General features: G+C 44.3%; 1 protein-coding gene and 1 non-coding gene across 2 annotated transcripts in view; one reads left to right on the top strand and one right to left on the bottom strand.

Moving 5' to 3' along the window:
- The window catches only part of LOC126092904 (uncharacterized), a 930,835-nt gene that overhangs the window by 386,991 nt on the left and 521,413 nt on the right, over positions 1-22,431 (bottom strand). The gene's annotated exons all lie outside the window — the stretch shown is intronic.
- Trnat-ugu (transfer RNA threonine (anticodon UGU)) lies at positions 19,300-19,377 on the top strand. The gene has a single exon. It is a non-coding gene; the product is annotated as a tRNA-Thr (tRNA).

Below are 22,431 nucleotides of genomic sequence, written 5' to 3'. Positions count from 1 at the left end.
GTGTTACGTGGCTACGATGGTACACAATTCTTTTAACACATACTGCACAGACCGTGTTGATGTACCACGAAATTTGGCAACTTCATTCAGTGTGCGTTCATAGGCAGGTGCGAGCACGACAACTACGTTGTGCCGTTCTGGCACGTCTCCTTCTCGGCCCATCTCGCCGCGGTTGTTCCGTATAGCCGGCTTGCACGTTTACACAACTTTTTCACAATGACTAAGGTCAGCAAGGGTGGTCCACATCACCGACTGGCACAAGTTCTGCACCATTCATAGAAGTCCATTGTGACCAGTGTGCTCTTTTAAAGACATGATTAACATTCTAACCGTTGATTTTATTAAGCTCAAATAGCCGACCTAATTTCATGTGCCCAACCTCCATTAAGTCTTTTTTTAACTCTAGGGATCGATCGAAGAACTACTCATTCACCTAGTTACACTGCTAAACTTTTGTTACTGTCATAATTACTTATTCTACTCCAGCGGATAAATAATACCTTTTTCCTGTCTCTATTAGTAATGTACAACATGCATGCATGCATAGTTCACTGAGAAACGCTCACTTTTAAAAGATTTTTTTCCTTATCACGCAAAGTGAATGACTTACTACTACAAGTGAAATCTGCGACTACTCACTCCCTGTGAGCTGTTTTTTTCCCTGACATACAGCATTGCTTTGAAAATAGAATTCTGGATTTCTTTTCCTATCCATCCAGTTAGTGTGTTCATCTGCTTTAAATTCGGAATCTCATTAACTGTTGTCTTTGCACTAGTGTTAATCTGTATATTCTTTTCTTCGATCTATTCAGTGAACATTATGGCACACATGTTACAATTGATTCCAGGCCATTATATTGCTGCAATAATTTCATCCAGAAAATCTTTATTTTTCTACAATAACAGCTAACCTGAGGATGAAGGCCGGAACTTTTTGTAATGTTTAGTTTTTCCTGCATGTGGCCTTTCCAAAATTGTCCAGTTTACTTAAATAACTCAGTCTCTAAGGACTGGCTAGTTCGACCTAGTGTAATGTCTCTTGCAGCGGTCTCTCCACGGTATTTTCAGAAATTTTATAAATTATATAACTCAGAACATATCTCGAAATATCTCTTCTTATCTTACCGATTATCAATGCAAAGTAATTTCAAGCCCAATTATTCCTTGGAGAGACCATTTACTCCATGGAATAGCTTCTCTGCTATCTATGTTTTCTCTTATGAAAAGAATAGAGACTTCTTGCCGATGAGTCGTGAAAGAAGGATGTATATGTATGTATTGTTGAGCTAGTCGCCATCTTGATGAGATTCTGTATGAGAAGGAATTTAATACATGAACTAAACTAAAGTAAGTGTGTTCGCGTATTATTTAACGGATTATTATTATTGACAGTGTCTGCTTACTACGCTGTGTTGCACGGGATCAGTGGGGAACGTCTGATTTACACTGGATGAACCTGCCGTTTTGTATGCTCAAGATATCCAGTTACTTCAAATAAATAGACTAACACGATCTTACCAGCAGATCTCCGGTCTTCCCCATGTGATCACCGAAAGTTAATAATTATTACAAATGTTTCCAGGAGATCGACTGACAATTTTCGTCGCACCGAGACTTCGACATTGCTTCACTGCCTTATGGAATTTAAGTTAAGCTTAATTTAATCAGGATAGAACAGTATTGAACTGTGTGAATGTGATAAGCCTGCTTTGTCAATGAAAATTCCCTTAATATACGCATGTTTTTACTATCCTGATCAGTGAAGCTAAATCAGGCCGGTGTGAGAGAGGTTTTTAAATTTTAGATCCCATACAAAAAAAATATATTAAACTAGTCGTGCAACGTTAATTCGTGATGTATACAGTGTGATTTTTTTTCACCCTGTATAAGCTCTAGGGATTGATCGTTCAGAGGATACAGAACAAAAAGGTATAATGCACACATGTTCGGAAATGCATGGCTTCCATACTAGATGATGAGGATGATGATGGTTGGTTTGTGGGGCGCTCAACTGCGTGGTTATCAGCGCCCGTACAATTACCCAGTCTTTGCTCAGTCCAATTTCGCCACTTTCCTGGATGATGATGAAATGAGGAGGACAACACAAACACCCAGTCATCTCGAGGCAGGTGAAAATCCCTGACCCCGCCGGGAATCGAACCCGGGACCCCGTGCTCGGGAAGCGAGAACGCTACCGCGAGACAACGCGCGGCGGACGCTTCCATACTAGAGACCATTTATTCAATCATACATTGTTACAGAGACTGTAGCCTAATGCGCGCTGTATCATGCAGCCACAGTTACAGTATGTGCTGAAGATGGTTTCCATGTACCTCAATGCATGCGTGTACGCGCCGTAGCATGTTCTGTCTCGCACGTGAACATCGGCCAGGCCGCATCTGAACAGTGTCAACGGCACTGCTGCCCTATTTTCTCCACATGTGGAATCGACTCTGCATACACGTTCCTTTTGAGATGGACTCATAAGCAGAAATCGCACGGACTGAGATCCGGTGAAAGGGCAGGCCATGCAACTGGACCATCTTGTTCGATCCACTGACCAGGGAAGACAGAAATGAGGTGTGTCCGGACGTTAACGGCGAAGTAGGATGGAGCACCATCATGTAGCAACCACATAACCCTACTAATAATCAGTGGAACTTCTTCCAGCAGGGGAGGCAAAGTCACCCACAAGAAACGCCGATAGTTCCGGCCTGTTAGGCAATGTTGAAGTAAGACTGGTTCCAAACTACACTCCTGGAATTTGAAATAAGAACACCATGAATTCATTGTCCCAGGAAGGGGAAACTTTATTGACACATTCCTGGGGTCAGATACATCACATGATCACACTGACAGAACCACAGGCACATAGACACAGGCCACAGAGCATGCACAATGTCGGCACTAGTACAGTGTATATCCACCTTTCGCATCAATGCAGGCTGCTATTCTCCCATGGAGACGATCGTAGAGATGCTGTATGTAGTCCTGTGGAACGGCTTGCCATGCCATTTCCACCTGGCGCCTCAGTTGGACCAGCGTTCGTGCTGGACGTGCAGACCGCGTGAGACGACGCTTCATCCAGTCCCAAACATGCTCAATGGGGGACAGATCCGGAGATCTTGCTGGCCAGGGTAGTTGACTTACACCTTCTAGAGCACGTTGGGTGGCACGGGACACATGCGGACGTGCATTGTCCTGTTGGAACAGCAAGTTCCCTTGCCGGTCTAGGAATGGTAGAACGATTGGTTCGATGACGGTTTGGATGTACCGTGCACTATTCAGTGTCCCCTCGACGATCACCAGTGGTGTACGGCCAGTGTAGGAGATCGCTCCCCACACCATGATGCCAGGTGTTGGCCCTGTGTCCCTCGGTCGTATGCAGTCCTGATTGTGGCGCTCACCTGCACGGCGCCAAACACGCATACGACCATCATTGGCACCAAGGCAGAAGCGACTCTCATCGCTGAAGACGACACGTCTCCATTCGTCCCTCCATTCACGCCTGTCGCGACACCACTGGAGGCGGGCTGCACGATGTTGGGCGTGAGCGGAAGACGGCCTAACGGTGTGCGGGACCGTAGCCCAGCTTCATGGAGACGGTTGCGAATGGTCCTCGCCGATACCCCAGGAGCAACAGTGTCCCTAATTTGCTGGGAAGTGGCGGTGCGGTCCCCTACGGCACTGCGTAGGATCCTACGGTCTTGGCGTGCATCCGTGCGTCGCTGCGGTCCGGTCCCAGGTCGACGGGCACGTGCACCTTCCGCCGACCACTGGCGACAACATCGATGTACTGTGGAGACCTCACGCCCCACGTGTTGAGCAATTCGGCGGTACGTCCACCCGGCCTCCCGCATGCCCACTATACGCCCTCGCTCAAAGTCCGTCAACTGCACATACGGTTCACGTCGACGCTGTCGCGGCATGCTACCAGTGTTAAAGACTGCGATGGAGCTCCGTATGCCACGGCAAACTGGCTGACACTGACGGCGGCGGTGCACAAATGCTGCGCAGCTAGCGCCATTCGACGGCCAACACCGCGGTTCCTGGTGTGTCCGCTGTGCCGTGCGTGTGATCATTGCTTGTACAGCCCTCTCGCAGTGTCCGGAGCAAGTATGGTGGGTCTGACACACCGGTGTCAATGTGTTCTTTTTTCCATTTCCAGGAGTGTACGATCGCCAGTTATCCCGACTCACACATTCCGACTGCACCGATGCTGCTGATGATTCGCTGCCACCATAGCGTGGGGATTCTGCATACTGTCCCACAGATGACTGTCACGAAGGTTGGAGATACCACTCCGCGTAAAGGTTCCCGCATCTGTGAATAGAATGGATGCCACATATCCCTGGTGAAGAAACCAGTGATAGAAGTGCTCCCACTTGTAAGCCCTGCATACATGTAAGTGATAAGGGTTAATACAATTATCATGTAAAATGTTCCACACGGTCGTCTCGTTTACTTTGTACTGGCGGGCCAACTGCTTGGTACTGACACGGCGGTCCCCTTCCACGGTGTTAATCACATTTGCCTCCAAGTCCGTATCCGAACGTTTCTGCTACGTCCTTCTTGATTTCCTGCTTCCAGAGACGAGCCTTTCTCAGGAAAACGTAGAAATACTGTTGCAAATATTGAATTCTATAGTTTTTGTCGGCGGGGATGGTGAAACGCGTACGTTTCATAGGCAGCGATGGCGAGCCACAGAATCTCTGACCAGAGAGCATGTAGTCAGCTCAGTTGCGAGAGAGTAATAGCGCGCGAGAGTTCAGTGCAGTTGCATGTAGCGAGTCGGTAGATGCAGTAGTGGTACGTAGCGAGTCGCGAGAGTATGTAGTACAGTTGCGAGTTAGCTGTTGTGTGAGTAGTCGGCGGGCGCCGACATGGGACTCTGGTCGAGATTCAGGACGATATATATTTTTTAAATAAGGTAATGAAGCAGCTTTGCGCTCGGCTAATAATGTATTGTAATGGTATTTTAAACTTAGCTGCACAACAGCATCGGTTCCACGTAATAAAATTATAAGCAGCCGACCACTTGCAATGGATAAAGAAATCTTTACCTAGGTTTCAATAAATTTAAATTTGTCTTCTTCAGAAGGTGGCAATTTTACATTAGTGTGGACTGATGTAAAAACGACGATGATACATCAGTCCATACTAATGTAAAATTGCCACCTTCTGAAGAAGACAAATTTAAATTTGTTGAAACCTAGGTAAAGATTTCTTTATCCATTGCAACTGGTCGGCTGTTTATAATTTTAGTATTGTAATGGATCTTAAGTGTAATTAATTTGTTCAAGAATCGCCCCAATAATAATTTTGTTTTCAAACCAAGCATTTTAACGAAACAAACATTTTATTGAAAGAAAATTTCCTTTGCTTTTCCTCCAAGAATCAATTTATCATGCTGGTTATTGCACAGGGCCTAAGGTTAGCGCAGCTGTCCTTATAAATTTTATCAGGTTTAGCATAACGTTAATTTTGTGGGGACTTAACATTTTTGCACATTTTTATTATCATTGACTTTTATTACTGTGGAAAGCTAACATATGGGGCTATTTGCATTCTTATTCAATTCATATCATTTAAAAAATTACGGGGAGGTTACACTTGGTGGTGGTGGTGGTGGTGGTGGTTAGTGTTTAACGTCCCGTCAACAACGAGGTCATTAGAGACGGAGCGCAAGCTCGGGTTAGGGAAGGACTGGGAAGGAAATCGGCCGTGCCCTTTCAAAGGAACCATCCCGGCATTTGCCTGAAACGATTTAGGGAAATCACGGAAAATCTAAATCAGGATGGCTGGAGACGGGATTGAACCGTCGTCCTCCCGAATGCGAGTCCAGTGTGCTAACCACTGCGCCACCTCGCTCGGTGGTTACACTTGGTTCCACTTATATTTAATTATTGTGTTTTCAACGTTTTTGTGGGGAGGTTACAATAGATCTACTGATACAACCTTGCAGCCCGCCGCCCTTTGGTATTTGCCTTTCCGTAAGTAAACACTAAGTCGTTAAGCCCTCTATTCAAATACGGAACCATTGGGTACAACGCTACATCACATTCACTACAAGGTGAGTTAGGAATAGAAGTGAATCGGAAACAACGTTACGAATTACTGTGGCTGGGCGCTAGGGCATGAACGTATGAGGAAGATACCGTTCTCTAGGAGCAAACCATGCATGCATAGCTGCATGGTACAGCACATATTAGACCGCAGTGTCTGTAAGAAACTTGATTAAATAAATGGTCTCTAGCATGCACATTGTGCATTTCCGGATATAAGTTTATTAGACCTTTTTTGTACCGTATCCTCTCATCGATCAATCCCTGGAGTTCGTACTCGGCGGAAAAAAAGTCACCCTCCATACACTGAGAGGCCAGAACATTATGACCTCCGTCCACCGTGACTTTGGATGCTACCTGGTCGCGTCGCGGGCACGTGACGCAGTAGCAGAAGTACAGGGTGTTTCAAAAATAACCGGTATATTTGAAACAGCAATAAAAACTAAACGAGCAGCGATAGAAATACACCGTTTGTTGCAATATGCTTGGGACAACAGTACATTTTCAGGCGGACAAACTTTCGAAATTACAGTAGTTACAATTTTCAACAACAGATGGCGCTGCAAGTTATGTGAAAGATATAGAAGACAACGCAGTCTGTGGGTGCGCCATTCTGTACGTCGTCTTTCTGCTGTAAGCGTGTGCTGTTCACAACGTGCAAGTGTGCTGTAGACAACATGGATTATTCCTTAGAACAGAGGATTTTTCTGGTGTTGGAATTCCACCGCCTAGAACACAGTGTTGTTGCGACAAGACGAAGTTTTCAAAGGAGGTTTAATGTAACCAAAGGACCGAAAAGCGATACAATAAAGGATCTGTTTGAAAAATTTCAACGGACTGGGAACGTGACGGATGAACGTGCTGGAAAGGTAGGGCGACCGCGTACGACAACCATAGAGGGCAACGCGCAGCTAGTGCAGCAGGTGATCCGACAGCGGCCTCGGGTTTCCGTTCGCCGTGTTGCAGCTGCGGTCCAAATGACGCCAACGTCCACGTATCGTGTCATGCGCAAGAGTTTACACCTCTATCCATACAAAATTCAAACGCGGCAGCCCCTCAGCGCCGCTACCATTGCTGCACGAGAGACATTCGCTAACGATATAGTGCACAGGATTGATGACGGCGATATGCATGTGGGCAGCATTTGGTTTACTGACGAAGCTTATTTTTACCTGGACGGCTTCGTCAATAAACAGAACTGGCGCATATGGGGAACCGAAAAGCCCCATGTTGCAGTCCCATCGTCCCTGCATCCTCAAAAAGTACTGGTCTGGGCCGCCATTTCTTCCAAAGGAATCATTGGCCCATTTTTCAGATCCGAAACGATTACTCAATCACGCTATCTGGACATTCTTCGTGAATTTGTGGCGGTACAAACTGCCTTAGACGACACTGCGAACACCTCGTGGTTTATGCAAGATGGTGCCCGGCCACATCGCACGGCCGACGTCTTTAATTTCCTGTATGAATATTTCGATGATCGTGTGATTGCTTTGGGCTATCCGAAACATACAGGAGGCGGCGTGGATTGGCCTCCCTATTCGCCAGACATGAACCCCTGTGACTTCTTTCTGTGGGGACACTTGAAAGACCAGGTGTACCGCCAGAATCCAGAAACAATTGAACAGCTGAAGCAGTACATCTCATCTGCATGTGAAGCCATTCCGCCAGACACGTTGTCAAAGGTTTCATTCAGAGACTACGCCATATTATTGCTACGCATGGTGGATATGTGGAAAATATCGTACTATAGAGTTTCCCAGACCGCAGCGCATTCTGTTGTTGAAAATTGTAACTACTGTAATTTCGAAAGTTTGTCTGCCTGAAAATGTACTGTTGTCCCAAGCATATTGCAACAAACGGTGTATTTCTATATCTGCTCGTTTAGTTTTTATTGCCGTTTCAAATATACCGGTCATTTTTGAAACACCCTGTATGCAAACAAAGCAGACACGGACGGGAATCACCCTGGCGAATATACGGGCTGCAAATGCGGGAATCCATTGAGAAAAGCGACGTTGACAAAAGGAAGATTATTATTACGCAGAGCCTCTGAACGAGTATCTCGCAAACGAACAATCTGGTCGAATGTTCACGTGATACTGTCGTGAGCGTCTATAGAAAGAGGTAGAAGGACAGCGGAAGTACCATTAGAGTCTAAATGGTTGGACGACTCTTTACAGAACGAGTGGTTTGGAGGCTTGTCTTTAAAGTAGGATAGATGGTGATGTGTGGCATCTCTGCCGAAACAGAACATCGCTGGTGTACGCACAAGTGTTTCGGAGCACACCTTTAATCGTACATTGTTGAATATGGAGCTCTTCCGCAGACAACCCGTTGGTGTTCACATGTTGCCGCAACTACATCGTCATTTACGACTACAGCGGGCATGAGATCATCGGAATTCGACCATCGATCAGTGGACTTGTGTCGGCTCTTCGGGTGAATCACATTTTTGCTGCACTATGTCGACGGTCGTCTCCACGAACGCCGTCATCGCAGTGGGCGGCGGCCCGAGGCGTGCAGTGCGCTAAGGACGCAAGCTGGTGGGAGCAGTATTATGCTGAGGAAGACTTTCTCCTGCGCTTGTATGGGACTTGTTGGTAGTATTCGAAGATACGCTGACAACTGCGAACCACCTGCACCTCTTCATGCTTGATGTCTTCCCCGACGGCGATGTCATCTTTCAGCAATATAACTATCGTTTGTAGGAGACAGAACAGTGATTTGAGGAGCAGTATAATGAACTTTTCCCGGCGTAACGACAAGTGCCGCCACGAAGATCAAGAGCGTGACCGCAGAGAAGGTGTAATGGATCTGGGAGATGTTATTTTTTTTACCGGATTTATCGATACCAAATTGTGAATGTTTTCTTATATTTTTTGTCAGAATATTTTTTATTGCAATTTGCCTTAGTATATGCTAATTTACTTATGTTTTTGAGAGTAAAAGCATATTGATTACTATTAGAATATGTATCGAAGAATAGCAAAGAGACTGATTACAAGTGGAAACTTGTGAATTGTGTAAAATATCTTTGACGTTGCAGTCGTCTTTGACTTTAGTCAGTCGGCAGCTAACTCTTGGTGTGTGTTGACGGAAGAACAATGTGAAGGTCACCGTCATAAATAATTTTGAATTATGTTACTATTATTTTTGTATTAACTAAAAAGAAGAAACTACATTTGAAGAAACTGTATTTGAAACACCAAAATGAGAGAAACACGTTGAACCACGTCTTTTCTGCAGCCGACAACGATGCATTGTGGAATCATACTTAGACAACTGATGCCAAGACTAATATCGCCTTGCAAACGTCTAACGGAAAAGGTACTGTCACGAAATATGGCAAATTTAAGTAAATAAAAAATAGTGAGCATAATTTTCAACTTTGTGTCTTAGCCGGGATACAATATTTCAACTGTGTCTCAGCCGGAATGCTGTATTTCAATTGGGGACTGTAGCCGGGATGCCATATTTCAATTGGGGGCTCGTCCGGGATTGCATATTTCAAAGGGCAATAGTACGCTGACTAGGACCGCACCAATACAGGAGCGGCCTCTATCCAGAGAGAATATAAGAGCGGCTCCTGCCAACCTCGGGGAGAGTAGCAGACGCACATTAGTAGACCCGGACTAGAACAGAGCACTAGCAGAGCCGTGACTTGTGATCCACAGGAACTTGTGTGAATTACTTTTATGGACACTGTATATAGCGAAGGACGCTGATTATTTGCGTGTCACCAATCGCTTGCGGCCCAAAGTATTGTCAATCTACTTTATTGTAATAAACGCCATTAATGTGATTTCCCTGAATTGTTGTGTAGCTATCCGAGGAAGCAGCATCCTTTAGGCACCCTATAAGACACGAGTGGGTATGACACCACAGAACCCATGTTGAACGTCTCGGCGAGCAAATTCGTCCGAAGCAAATCCTGTGGAATCCATCTGGGTCGCTATCGGGAGCCACCATCACATACGCAAATCAGCGGCCCGTTGTTGTTGTGGTCTTCAGTCCAGAGACTGGTTTGATGCAGCTCTCCATGCTACTCTCTCCTGTGCAGACTTCTTCATCTCCCAGTACCTTCTGCAACCTACATCCTTCTCAATCTGTTTAGTGTACTCATCCCTTGGATTCCCTCTACGATTTTTACCCTCCACGCTGCCCTCCAATACTAAATTGGTGATCCCTTGATGCCTCGGAATATGTCCTACCAACCGATCCCTTCTTCTAGTCGAGTTGTGCCACAAATTTCTCTTCTCTCCAATTCTATTCAATATCTCCTCAATAGTTATGTTATCTACCCATCTAATCTTCAGCATTCTTCTGTAGCACCAGATTTTGAAAGCTTCTGTTCTCTTCTTGTCTAAATTATTTATCGTCCACGTTTCACTATTTACGGGAATTACACGACCTTGTGCATAGACATCTAAAGTCACACACCTCCAAAAACCTAGTAACAAACTGTCGGATCCCTGATACGCAAAATCAGTCACATATTTCGTTCTAAAGATGGGCAAACAGTTTATTAAGCAGGTGGTCATAATTTTTTGGCTTATCAGTGTACATTCTTCGTACATAAGAGAAATATTTTACCGCATCAAGACCTAGTGCATGAGGTTTCACTTGTGAAGCAGGTAAAGACTACATATGATCAATAGTCGTAAAACTAAGTTTATCAGCAGTGTTACGTAGAGCCTGGATACAACTTACGAAATTTATATATTTCTTCGCAAGTTTATAAGTCGTTCCACTGTCGTCAACTAAACTTTTAATGGATGTGTCAGATAATGCACCAGTATCCCGTCACTTTATATCCCCAAGTCATATGTACACTGTTGTTCCAACTGTCTAATACCAGCTATTTATTGCGTACTTTAAACTTCAAACTGAACTACAAGGTACGTCTCTAGAGCAATGTTTGAAATGCACTCGGTTAGTTCTCGTTAGATTTTTGCAAGGTCTACGTTTTACTGCCAATGACTATTTTTTCCAGAAGATCTCTTTGAGTAAAATGTTCCCCCTCTTCACACTGACACTTTCTGTCAGCAGAGTTTTCACGTAAACCAATTTGCCACGAACGCCTCTATTTCATCGAAAATGTTGTATATTCTTGCTTACTACAAAGTCCTCTCCATTTGTCTGTGGTATCCTCCTAAAATTTTAGTATAAATTTGTAATTGTTCCCCTTCTCATTACTTTTCGTGACTTTTGTAATTGTTTTCTTTACGGATAACGCGAAGTTTGGTTTAAGTTTACTGTCAATGAACTTACTCCATTTCTTAAAACGGCCATAGTTCAACTCAGGAGGAATATGCTATTTTCGACTTTTCTTATTTGTCATCAGTTCATGATTGGTTTGATGCAGCCAATGACTTCACCTCAGCATGAACTCGTCTATAATTTCTTGTATGTATTCCTATACAGCGTTTCCCTCTACAGCTGTCTCTGATATTAGTGAAGTTACTGTTTGCTGTCAACAAATGTTCCACAGTTCCGTTCCTTCTTCACAAAATTAATAAGACTCTTGTTCTTAAATACCTGCTCCTAAACATTAATTCATTTCGCTTACAACAAAAAAAGCGCGATGATTAACGGCATGATCTTTCTTAATAGGGTAATGCCTCTCCTTCTTCAGGAGTTAGGTATTATTCACTGTATTTGAGTAAGAGAGAAATGAGAAAGAAAATCACGCATTTCATGAAAAAAGGACAAGGTGAGAAAAGGTTGTGAAAGACGAGAAAATAAAATTTTTTTTTAGCATGACAGCACATTTATTTATTTCAGTTGCGAATTTTGTGTATAACAAGTGACTTCCAGAGAAACCGAAGCTATCATTACATTACAATTGAAACTACTACCACTGCTGCTACTGTTGATCAATATTTTCCTTAAGGGGCTCCAGAACGCCCTATACTTGCAGTGTTAAAATAACGCTTATAAATTACATCTTTCCTCACAAAGTAGTTGAGGTAGGAAGTTGAACTTTTTACAGATTATTTATTGGAATACGGGCTACAACTTAACACAGGGATTTTACAAAATTTTAGTTCAGTTATTAAAGATGATTTTTTTTCAATTGTAATGAAAATTCATAACATTTTTTACTTATATATTCAAAAATATACAGTTTTTTGGAAAAAGGCTGTGTTAAATTATGCAGAAGGTACTGTGTAACATTTACTGAAAGTTTGAAACAAATATGTTTGGAAGATCCTTAGAAAACATGTAATTAGTATGAGAAAATAAAAGTTTTGGGAATCGAGCGACAAAGATTGGATTAACTTTTTCGTGCATTCCAGGTCCATAGGATGGATTATCTTCATCCTCTGCAAACTCCTCCTCCAGCTTCCTCTTGTTCCTCCTCCTGTTTACTATTGCTTGTATTTCTAGACTCTTTACAGCCCTGTCTGCAGCCCGAAGGCGTTCCTTGTCTAAAGCAAGCATCGCTCGTACCATGTTAGAACCTATCTTCATTCCCTTATTTCTAAATACCTCTGGCTTTCCAACATTTCTCCTTTTCTTAAAAGCCTTCAGAGGATTTCTAATAACTTTACTTTTACTCATTATTATACTTCAACAAAACAGAGACTCAAGAAACAGAATTAATTACGAATATTTTCGAGATAACGACAGAGTAAATAAACATGAAACAATCGACAATCACACCAGCGATATATATTGAACCATCACAGGTTAGCCACAACACATACTTTATCTCACATCACTAAAATGTACCTGATGAACACGGACGTTAATAATAACACCATTTGACAGCAGTTTAACAGCGCCACAGTGGGTCACGCCCATGTAGAACACATTTCAAAAAAAATTTAAAAATAGTTGTAGTCTTCGGAATTGAATAAATTATATATCTATTAAAAGGTAATAGTCTGCAGATTCAGAAAACGCAAAAAAGTAAAAATTGAACTTTTCATGATTTTGAGCCTTTCCGGAGCCCCTTAAGATGCTTTGCACGATAGTAATAGATGTGCTTTGCACTTGTGAGACCGTAGCCCACACTGCTGCTGCACATATGGATGAGCAAAAGCTAGCCGCCTCACCAGAATGACTGAATTTCCGGCGCTTCACACACGCCGTTCCGCAGTGGGGAACGTGTGCCATGAACTACGTGGCGCGAAAGACAGATGCAGAAGAGCAAAGTAACTCCTGGCGGCCGGAACTCGACGGCGCCGCTCCTGTGAAACTCCAAACCCGATTTCCTCGCACGGCCCCAGGACTCACTCAAAATCCCGCAGGAGCGCCTGTAAGAATTCGGCGGCGTGTCTTTCATGTTCCGAACGCGTGCTTATACCCCACCCAAACGTGCTACGGACCTTTATATTCCTTCTTCACATCTTGTAGGGCACACTGTTGCCACCTACAAGTTCTTTCTGTGAATAAATGCGGATACCTCCGGCGAAAAATCCATCAGTGTGTTAACTCAAAAATTATGACGGCGCTGAAACTGTAATGGGATTTCGTGGTAGTTCGGCTTTGTTATGTATTTGTTTATTTATTCATGCATTTATTTTACCTGGCAAGATTAGGGCCTTCAGACCCTCTCTTAACCTAACCAGGCATGCTCAGATTGAACGAATTTCAGTTTGTACAGAACATTATGGACACACCACGTGTTATACAGTATTAAAGTTAAACAAAAAAATAGAGATTATAACAGTAGTATAAGGATAATTATAACAATCAGAAAATGATTAAAATAATCAAGGATAATAATAATAGTAATGACCATGTATATGAAAGTAAACATATTTTTCTTTTATGAATGTCAGACCTATTGTTGTTGGGAATTTTCTCGTTATGTTCTTGCAGCTTGTGAGTTATTCACATCGAGCAGAGATATAAGACGATAGAATGGGGTGAAAGAGATGTAGAAGAGGTAGCTAGGTTAGAGGAAGAGAAATAGAATGGTAAAATTCGAAGCTATGGTGGAGAGGAGAAAGAAAGAGATGAGAGGGGCACAACAATGGTGGCTATACCGTCCCTAATATGCAAGTTTTGAATTTCTTCTTGAAAGTTGAGTGGTTCTGGATAAGACGCAGATCACAGGGGAGCGCGTTCCATAGTCGTATGGCTGAGATGGAGAATGACACGGAGAAAGATTTTGTGTTATGTAAAGGTACAGCCAAGGTGCTAGACGTATTCGATCAGGTATTGCAGTTGTGTAATGGTGATAGGTGTTTAATGTGAAAAGATAAGTATTGGGGGACCAGTGACTAAGAAATCGATGAAGCAAGTACATTGTGTGGACATCGCGTACCTTATGTAGGCGTATCCATCCTAGCTGGAAGTATGAAGGACTGGTATGTTCATACAACCGTATATTGTACACGTATCTAACGCAAGCATTCATCACTAGCTCGAGGCATCTCGAATTTTCACTCTTTGTGCCGTGTTGAACTACATCACAGTAGTAAAGATTAGGTAAGACTAGTGTTTGGATTAATTTTTCTTTAACATGGGTTGGAAATATGTTTCTAAATTTTTGGATTGCATGTAGGGAGGAGAGCGATTTCCGGCAAGCTGTGACTGTTTTTTCTTCCCAGTTTAGGTGTTCATCCAAGATTATACCAAGGTCCTTTACTGTTTTTTGGTATGGTAGTTGGGTAGTATTGAGGAGTATTTGAGGGACTGTTTCGTGAAAGTACCGGCTGATTAACTTTGCATGAGATATAAGAATGACCTGGGATTTCTTGGGGTTTAGTTTCAGACTTAGGTTCCGTGCCCATCGAGAAACAGAGCAAAGATCTGCGTTCATACTCGCTACTGCGTCAGCAATGTTCTTGGGGCTTGCACTTATGTACAGTTGGATGTCGTCGGCATATAGATGGTAGTTGCAGGAGTGAATCACTGAAGAAATATCATTAATGTACAGTGAGAAGAGTAATGGACCAAGGACGGAGCGTTGGGGAACTCCAGAGCGCACGTTTTTCCATGATGACTTCTTCGACCCACAAATGACTTGTTGACCTCTGTTTTGAGGTACATCTACATCTACATTTATACTCCGCAAGCCATCCAACGGTGTGTGGCGGAGGGCACTTTACGTGCCACTGTCATTACCTCCCTTTCCTGTTCCAGTCGCGTATGGTTCGCGGGAAGAACGACTGTCTGAAAGCCTCTGTGCGCGCTCTAATCTCTCTAATTTTACATTCGTGATCACCTTGGGAGGTATAAGTAGGGGGAAGCAATATATTCGATACCTCATCCAGAAACGCACCCTCTCGAAACCTGGCGAGCAAGCTACACCGCGATGCAGAGCGCCTCTCTTGCAGAGTCTGCCACTTGAGTTTGTTAAACATCTCCGTAACGCTATCACGGTTACCAAATAACCCTGTGACGAAACGCGCCGCTCTTCTTTGGATCTTCTCTATCTCCTCCGCCAACCCGATCTGGTACGGATCCCACACTGATGAGCAATACTCAAGTATAGGTCAAACGAGTGTTTTGTAAGCCACCTCCATTGTTGATGGAGTACATTTTCTAAGGACTCTCCCAATGAATCTCAACCTGGTACCCGCCTTACCAACAATTAATTTCATATGATCATTCCACATCAAATCGTTCCACATGCATACTCCCAGATATTTTACAGAAGTAACTGCTACCAATGTTTGTTCCGCTAGTATATAATCATACAGTAAAGGATCCTTCTTTCTATGTGTTCGCAATACATTACATTTGTCTATGTTAAGGAGCAGTTGCCACTCCCTGCACCAAGTGCCTATCCGCTGCAGATCTTCCTGCATTTCGCTACAATTTTCTAATGCTGCAACTTCTCTGTATACTACAGCATCATCCGCGAAAAGCCTCGTGGAACTTCCGACACTATCTACTAGGTCATTTATATATATTGTGAACAGCAATGGTCCCATAACACTCCCCTGTGGCACGCCAGAGGTTACTTTAAAGTCTGCAGACGTCTCTCCATTGATAACGACATTCTGTGTTCTGTTTGCTAAAAACTCTTCAATCCAGCCACACAGCTGGTCTGATATTCCGTAGGCTCTTACTTTGTTTATCAGGCGACAGTGCGAAACTGTATCGAACGCCTTCCGGAAGTCCAGAAAAATAGCATCTACCTGGGAGCCTGTATCTAATATTTTCTGGGTCTCATGAACAAGTAAAGCGAGTTGTGTGTCACACGATCGATGTTTCCGGAATCCATGTTGATTCCTACATAGTAGATTCTGGGTTTCCAAAAACGACATGATACTCGAGCAAAAAACATGTTCTAAATTTCTGCAACAGATCGATGTCAGAGATATAGGTCTATAGTTTTGCGCATCTGCTCGACGACCCTTCTAGAAGACTGGGACTACCTGTGCTCTTTTCCAATCATTTGGAACCTTCCGTTCCTCTAGAGACTTGCGTTACACGGCTGTTAGAAGGGGGGCAAGTTCTTTCGCGTACTCTGTGTAGAATCGAAATGGTATCCCGTCAGGTCCAGTGGACTTTCCTCTGTTGAGTGATTCCAGTTGCTTTTCTATTCCTTGGACACTTATTTCGATGTCAGCCATTTTTTCGTTTGTGCGAGGATTTAGAGAAGGAACTGCAGTGCGGTATTCCTCTGTGAAACAGCTTTGGAAAAAGGTGTTTAGTATTTCAGCTTTACGCGTATCATCCTCTGTTTCAATGCCATCATCATCTCGGAGTGTCTGGATATGCTGTTTCGAGCCACTTACTGATTTAACGTAAGACCAGAACTTCCTAGGATTTTCTGTCAAGTCGGTATATAGAATTTTACTTTCGAATTCACTGAACGCTTCACGCATAGCCCTCCTTACGCTAACTTTGACATAGTTTAGCTTCTGTTTGTCTGAGAGGTTTTGGCTGCGTTTAAACTTGGAGTGAAGCTCTCTTTCCTTTCGCAGTAGTTTCCTAACTTTGTTGTTGTACCACCGTGGGTTTTTCCCGTCCCTCAGTTTTACTCGGCACGTACCTGTCTAAAACGCATATTACGATTGCCTTGAACTTTTTCCATAAACACTCAACATTGTCAGTGTCGGAACAGAAATTTTCGTTTTGATCTGTAAGGTAGTCTGAAATCTGCCTTCTATTACTCTTGCTAAACAGATAAACCTTCCTCCCTTTTCTTATATTCCTATTAATTTCCATATTCAGGGATGCTGCAACGGCCTTATTATCACTGGTTCCCTGTTCTGCACATACAGAGTCGAAAAGTTCGGGTCTGTTTGTTATCAGTAGGTCCAAGATGTTATCTCCACGAGTCGGTTCTCTGTTTAATTGCTCGAGGTAATTTTCGGATAGTGCTCTCAGTATAATGTCACTCGATGCTCTGTCCCTACCACCCGTCCTAAACATCTGAGTGTTCCAGTCTATATCTGGTAAATTGAAATCTCCACCTCAGACTATAACATGCTGAGAAAATTTATGTGAAACGTATTCCAAATTTTCTCTCAGTTGTTCTGCCACTAATGCTGCTGAGTTGGGAGGTCGGTAAAAGGAGCCAATTATTAACCTAGCTCGGTTGTTGAGTGTAACCTCCACCCATAATAATTCACAGGAACTATCCACTTCTACTTCACTACAGGATAAACTACTACTAACAGCGACGAACACTCCACCACCGGTTGCATGCAATCTATCCTTTCTAAACACCGTCTGTACCTTTGTAAAAATTTCGGCAGAATTTATCTCTGGCTTCAGCCAGCTTTCTGTACCTGTAACGATTTCAGCTTCGGTGCTTTCTATCAGCGCTTGAAGTTCCGGTACTTTACCAACGCAGCTTCGACAGTTTACAATTACAATACCGATTGCTGCTTGGTCCCCGCATGTCCTGACTTTGCCCCGCACCCGTTGAGGCTGTTGCCCTTTCTGTACTTGCCCAAGGCCATCTAACCTAAAAAACCGCCCAGCTCACGCCACACAACCCCTGCTACCCGTGTAGCCGCTTGTTGCATGTAGTGGACTCCTGACGTATCCAGCTGTCGAACCAGTGTATTGCGCTGTTTGAGAAATTCAGCTGTTTCATTTTAATTAGTAGTATATGAAAGTCAACTGTATCAAAAGGCTTGCTAATGTCAAGCAGTGTTAGGATGGTAGCTTCACGTCTGTCCAGAGCATGTTTAATGTCATCACTTACTTCGATTAAAACAGTTGCTGTAGTTATTGCAGGTAGTATGCTGATCGGCCTGTAGTCACCTGGCGACTTAAGGTTGTCAGTCTTGGGTATAGGGTGAATTAAACTCTGCTTCCACTCAGTAGTATATGTACTACTGGCAAGAGACAGGTTGAAGGTGTCTCTGATAACTGGAATAATAGTGTCTACAACGTTCTTAATCATGCCTATGCTCACTCCATCATTTCATATTGCCTCGGAAGAGATTCTCATAATTGCCTTGTGTACTGTGCCTGTAGTGACATGTTTTTGGAAAAACTTGTCTCTCGAGAGATTGATATCTCGGGTCTGGTAGTTTGTCGCTGCGCGACAATTTACAGCTGTTAAGAAGAAATCGTTTAATTCTTCTGCAGACGCTTGATAAGCAGCGTCAGATCTTCGCTTCTCTATATCGAAACAGCGCAGCTTTTTCCACGGTGCAGCAGGTTTCGATATGCCGCGTACGACAGAGTGGGCATTCCTCACGCTTTGCTTGGTTCTGTTTCGGAGTTTCCTGTAAGCTTCATACGCCTCGGGAGTTGGGTTACGCTTGAAGGCCCTATGTGCAGTATCACGTTTATTCATTAACTGGCGTGTTTCAGTGGTGAGCCAGGGAGCGGGGGCTCTATTTACCTTGACAGTGCGTTGAGGAGCATGTTTGTCATACAGTGCAATACTATTGCGACATAATTCTCGTACTAGGGAGGTATGCTGAATTCCAAAATACATTTGCTTCAGTTAAGTTTCTGTAGGCTATCCTACTGTCTACAGACGACAAGAATGTGCTTCACGGGAATGCGTCAAGGGGTTTCGTGCCTGAGGTGCGACTTGCTCTGGACACAATAGTGAGCCATATTCTAACAACGGAGGATTAAAGGGGGAGCGGCAGAGGGGGTTATCGCCCCCCCCCCCCTAGAGTTGGAACGAAATTAAAATCAAATGGTGATCTTTTATATATGAAGATAGTAACTGTTCTCTAAAGAACAGATACCATTGGGTGCAGCTTCTCTAGAACAAATGATAATTAATTGAAACCCTCAGCTGCCGACAAGTGTTGTTGACATATCTCGATGGGGACAGCCGTAAATGTGTGCCCCGACCGGTGGCACAGATGGACAGAGCGTCTGCCATGTAAGCAGGAGATCCCGGGTTCGAGTCCCGGTCGGGGCACACAATTTCAGCTGTCCCCATAGAGGTATGTCAACAACACCTGTCGGCGGCTGAGTGTTTCAATTAATTGTCATTTATTCTAGAGAAGCTGCACGGTCAACAATGGTGTCTGTTCTTTAGAGAACAGTTACAATCTTCATATATAGTTAAATGGCTACCCGGCCATTGACCTTCGTCTGTGCGAATGCGCACAATTTGCCCGAACTCTTACGGGAATCTTCACCTTAGTGGGCGCGAGTAACGAGTGGATGGGTAAAGTATCTATTAGGAACATTACGTATGTAGATTGTGGACAGTTGGGAGTGTGGGTCTCAAGGGAAGCGTGCAAGGGATAAGTCCCTACAGTCGCGCTATTCACCTGTGTCCTCGGTGGCTCAGATGGATAGAGCGTCTGTCATATAAGCAGGAGATCCCACGTTCGAGTCCCGGTCGGGGCACACATTTTCAGCTATCCCCATCGTGTTAATCTTTTATTTGCGCCAAATTTAAGCACGCGAATTTAGTCATTTAATTCACTATTCCCCAAGCCACCTTAATTTGTGTCCCAGACAGAATGTACTACCTGCACCAGTGACTGGTGCTCCCCCTCCTGTTCGAATCGGCCGGCCGAAGTGGCCGTGCGGTTAAAGGCGTTGCAGTCTGGAACCGCAAGACCGCTACGGTCGCAGGTTCGAATCCTGCCTCGGGCATGGATGTTTGTGATGTCCTTAGGTTAGTTAGGTTTAACTAGTTCTAATTTCTAGGCGACTAATGACCTCAGCAGTTGCGTCCCATAGTGCTCAGAGCCATTTGAACCATTTGAACCTGTTCGAATTGTGGGCGCCAAATATTAGCAGAACTTCCCTGTCTGCCACACTAGCATGAACTTCGCGCTTCCTTTAGGGCATTACCTGCTTTGTCCCCATTCTTGTCATTGCTACTACTGTTAGGCTGCTTGCCCAGAATTCAGGAGCGTGTCCAAACAGTTTGGGCGGCATGACGCCAACGAGAAGAAGTAGTGATTCTGGCCAGGAACAAAGTCGTATGTGATCGTTTCGGTGGTCCAGGTGTTATAGAAAATGGACGCATAATGTTGCATGGGTGTTGCAGACCTCCAATTCTTTGAACACATTACATTCACCAGTCAACCTTGCTGTGACACTGTACTCCTCCTCCATGTACGACTTTTCATAGGTTCATTCGGCCGGACTTCATTTCTGTAGACGACAATCCGCAACCGTATCGAACCGTGTAGGTGAAAGGAACTCTTGGACCCAGAGGGTATTTGCTGAATTGGCTGGCTTGCCCGTAGCCCCGACTTAAGTCCAATCGAGAACGAGTGACACGCGGTGGGACGACGTACTGTGGCGCGCCCACATGCACCAACGACCGTCCACCAGTTATCAACCCCGCTGGTGGAGGAATGGAACGCCCTGCTATGAGAATTTAACGAAACATGGCCATCAAGTTGCCGAGCATGCACTGTCGTCTGTGGCGAACACACATCCTAGGAAGAACCATGCCCCGCCTCTTCCAATGTCCAGGGGACCGTCATGGATCGCGGTGACTTCAAAATGTCTGTCATTCCTCACATAACTGCGTACGCTTCCGCAACAGGCTGTCATGATGATGAAAATTCTTCTGCGTGTTCTACCACGTCATTGTATAAAATACTTTCATTACAGATTTAAAAGCTAGTACTTTATCCAACGACGCGGTGCAACACCCGGAAGAATTTTAATCATCAGTGTGGTTTCTGTTCGCCTCCATGACTATTTCTTTCAGTCACCCTCTGTGTTATACTGTAATGTACTGTAGCAGCACTTTCTGTGTACGGGCCACCTTTCATCGAGCTAAGTCACTTGGTAGTTCCGGAAATTTATTTTCTTTATTAATAAAATCGCAAGTAAGCTGACACTGAAGCCCGCTGGTGAAACTGTTTCGACCGGCCGGTAGCACAGACTCTGATCAGCCGCCAGTCTCAATTCTCACAGCTATTCTTCTCAACTATCTTTTATACACGATTTTCATATTTTGATTTACATTTCGCTCGTATAGATACACTACTGGCCATTAAAATTGCTGCACCACGAAGATGACGTGCTACAGACGCGAAATTTAACCGACAGGAAGAAGATGCTGTGATATGCATTCACACAAGGTTGGCGCCGGTGGCGACACCTACAACGTACTGACATGAGGAAAGTTTCCAACCGATTTCTCATACACAAACAGCAGTTGACCGGCGTTGCCTTGTCAAACGTTGTTGTGATGCATCGTGTAAGGAGGAGAAATGCGTACCATCACTTTTCCGACCTTGATAAAGGTCGGATTGTAGCCTATCGCGATTGCGGTTTATCGTATCGCGACATTGCTGCTCGCGTTGGTCGAGGTCCAATGACTGTTAGCAGAATATGGAATCGGTGTGTTCAGGAGGGTAATACGGAACGCCGTGCTGGATCCCAACGGCCTCGTATCACTAGCAGTCGAGATGACAGGCATCTTATCTGAATGGCTGTAACGGATCGTCCAGCCACGTCTCGATCACTGAGCCAACAGATGGAGACGTTTGCAAAACAACAACCACCTGCACGAACAGTTCGACAACGCTTCCAGCAGCATGGACTATCAGCTCGGAGATCATGGCTGCGGTTACCCTTGACGCTGCATCACAGGCAGGAGGAGCGGCTGCGATGGGGTACTCAATGAAGAACCCGGGTGCACGAATGGTAAAACGTAATTTTTTCGGATGAATCAAGGTTCAGTTTACAGCATCATGATGGTCGCATCCGTGTTTGGCGACGTCGCGGTGAACGCACATTGGAAGCGTGCATTCGTCATCGCCATACTGGCGTGATGGTATGGGGTGCCATTGCGTAGACGTCTCGGTAACCTCTTGTTCGCACTAACGGCACTTTGAACAGTGGACGTTACATTTCAGATGTGTTACGACCCGTGGCTCTACCCTTCGAAACTCTACATTTCACCAGGATAATGCACGACCGCATGTTGTTGGTACTGTACGGCCCTTTCTGGATACAGATAATGTTCGACTGCTGCCCTGGCCAGCACATT

The sequence above is a fragment of the Schistocerca cancellata genome, chromosome 7 (assembly GCF_023864275.1).
Source record: "Schistocerca cancellata isolate TAMUIC-IGC-003103 chromosome 7, iqSchCanc2.1, whole genome shotgun sequence".
In the NCBI taxonomy this organism is placed as follows: domain Eukaryota; kingdom Metazoa; phylum Arthropoda; class Insecta; order Orthoptera; family Acrididae; genus Schistocerca; species Schistocerca cancellata.
Note: the sequence above shows the minus strand (reverse complement) of the source record. Positions and strands in the feature narration are given on the sequence as shown.